This window comes from Rhinopithecus bieti, unplaced genomic scaffold (assembly GCF_001698545.2).
Source record: "Rhinopithecus bieti isolate Rb0 unplaced genomic scaffold, ASM169854v2 scaffold_40559, whole genome shotgun sequence".
NCBI classification, from domain to species: domain Eukaryota; kingdom Metazoa; phylum Chordata; class Mammalia; order Primates; family Cercopithecidae; genus Rhinopithecus; species Rhinopithecus bieti.
This window is the reverse complement of record NW_016817388.1, coordinates 200,136-203,275: the sequence shown is the minus strand read 5'-3', so window position 1 is coordinate 203,275 and position 3,140 is coordinate 200,136.

The following is a 3,140-nucleotide window of genomic DNA, read 5'->3' as shown; positions in this document are numbered from 1 at the left end:
TTTGTTTTGAGATGGAGTCTCGCTCCGTCGCCCAGCCTGGAGTGCAGTGGCCGGATCTCAGCTCACTGCAAGCTCCGCCTCCCGGGTTTACGCCATTCTCCTGCCTCAGCCTCCCAAGTAGCTGGGACTACAGGCGCCAGCCACCTCGCCCGGCTAGCTTTTTTTTTGTATTTTTTTAGTAGAGACGGGGTTTCACCGTGTTAGCCAGGATGGTCTTGAACTCCTGACCTCATGATTCGCCCGTCTCGGCCTCCCAAAGTGCTGGGATTACAGGCTTGAGCCACCGCGCCTGGCCTTGTAAGGGCTCTTTTAAGAATTTTTACAAATAAAGACTTGTTTTCATTTTCTAAGTTATTATCCTTGTTTTCATTTGAAACTTCCATGGTTCGTTGGTATAAGTTTATCATTGTGTGGCAGTCAACAAGAAAAAATATTCTCACTGGAATTCATATGAAGTCATTTACTCTGAAAAGATGTGACATAGAACCCAACCAAAACCAAAGGTACTGGTAGATGCAGTTCACAATTTGAGTTTTTAGTTCATAATTGTTATTAATCTTATTAGTAAAATTTACTAAGTTAGCAAGATTTGCTGTCCATCTCATTCACATACACACAAACATACACAGTCATGCATCACTTAACAACAGGGACACATTCTGAGAAATGCATCATTAGGTGATTTTTGTCATTGTGTATGTCTGTCATCATAGAGTATATATCTATATATATATACATATTTTGAGACGGAGTCTCGCTCTGTCACCCAGGCTGGAGTGCAGTGGCCAGATCTCAGCTCACTGCAAGCTCCCCCTCCTGGGTTTATGCCATTCTCCTGCCTCAGCCTCCCGGGTAGCTGGGACTACAGGCGTCCGCCACCTCGCCCGGCTAGTTTTTTGTATTTTTTTTTAGTAGGGACGGGGTTTCACCATGTTAGCCAGGATGGTCTCGATCTCCTGACCTCATGATTCGCCCGTCTCAGCCTCCCAAAGTGCTGGGGTTACAGGCTTGAGCCACCGCACCTGGCCCATCATAAAGTGTATTTACACAAACCTAGATCTATAGCCTACTACACACCTAGCTAGATGGTATGGCTTATTGCTCTTCCGCTATAAACCTGTATAGCATGTTAATGTACTGAATACTATGGGCATTGTAACATAATGGTAAGTATTTGTGTATCTAAACATAGAAAAGGTACAGTCAAAATACAGTTTTATAATCTTATGGGACCATTGTTATATATGTGGTCCATCGACCAGCGTCATTATGTGGCACATGACTGTACTCAGGCACTTTGCTGCCCTGGTCAATCATTTTAAGAACAAGCAATTTAATATGAACTAGAGTTGAATAATTAACATAATGCTGTATGTCTTTCGGGTTCTACAAATCAGGAATAAGGTGAGAGAACTATCCATCCCATTCCAGACTTGTCAGAGGCTACCTGGTTCCCTGCCCAGGTAGCAGCCCTCTTCTCCCTTTAACTGAATTGATTTCTTTTATCTAAGATTCTCAGTGCTCAGGAACCTAACCATCAGAAGGCTCAGCTTTCATGATAATCTGGCTCTGATCTTATATCCTAGCTCTAGTAACTGAGTTTATCCTGCCCGGTTCGGAGACCAAGTCCTTACTGTGTTTATTTTTAATAAAGAGACATATTTGTCTTGATTACATCTAGGCTTCTTGGACTCTGGCTCTGCCTTATTCTTGGTCTTAATTTATAGGCTGCTGCTATATTCTACCTGGATCTCCAGAGAAGAGATGGGTCCAAATCCCATTCTTTGTTTTTCTTTCTTTCTTTTTTTTTTTTTTTTTTTTGAGACGGAGTGTCGCTCTGTGGCCCAAGCTGGAGTGCAGTGGCGAGATCTCGGCTCTCTGCAAGCTCCACCTCCCGGGTTTACGCCATTCTCCTGCCTCAGCCTCCCGAGTAGCTGGGACTACAGGCGCCGCCACCTCGCCCGGCTAGTTTTTTGTATTTTTTTTAGTAGAGATGGGGTTTCACCGTGTTAGCCAGGATGGTCTCGATCTCCTGACCTCGTGATCCGCCCGTCTCGGCCTCCCAAAGTGCTGGGATTACAGGCTTGAGCCACCGCGCCCGGCTCCAAATCCCATTCTTGCCTTTTATTTCAGGCTTAGTCCCCAAGGTGTATGTGCACTAGGAACACGCCAAGAAAATTCTGGTTCTTCATTACTACCTAAAATTTAATGCAGAATCCCTTTTCTTCATGTGAATTGTTTTACTACTCCTCGATGGTTTGATGAAGTTACCTTGAACTGTGAGCAGGTACTTTAAAAGACAAAAACTTTTGATTCTCTCCCTTTAATTCTTATCACCAAAATCTCTACTTTCTACCGCAGAGACCCAATTGAGTGATCCTAAATATCTTATTTTTATTCTTGGTCCATCACAGAGTCAGGGAAAGTTGTCCTCGAGCTTTCCTAAGGGGAAAAATGCAGGGTCACTGATACAACTTACTTTTCCCCAATCCACCCTACTGCTAAAGATGACCCTTCCTGCACTACTTGAAATTTTACCAATCAGAGAGAGAGTGGATGGGTAACTATCTTCCTTTTTACTTTGATCTAGGTTGGTTTGAAAAATCATGTTTAATGATTTAATACCTGGATTTAATGGTTTAATACCTGGATTAAGCACACTATGACTTTGGATGAAAGATAATTGAGACAGTATTTTGGAATTTAAAGCATTATAAGGGAAGGCAGGCTGCATCAGTCTTCCAAATAATGATTTCAGGACTAGCAGTGTAAAGCAAGCAAGATGTTCATGGTCATATGTTATGCTGTGTGCCCTGCTCTCTCTTTAGGATAGCACTGATCCCCACAAAATCCTTATTAACATTTAATGAAAAGACAGTCCCCTAGAAGAATGAAACCGAAGAATGCAGCTGCCTTATTAATTAAACTTTGGAGGATTCGCACTTGGCCTCTGAATCATAATTTATTCTATATGAACTATTTACTGAATTTTGTACCACTGCCCCTATGAATTATTTTGTCACAGGAATTTTATTTTGTTATTGCAGCTATTTAAATAACATTAATCTAGATGAAACATAATTTTCTAAATATACTTCTAGAAATCATTTTATTTTATTTATTTATTTATTTATTTATTT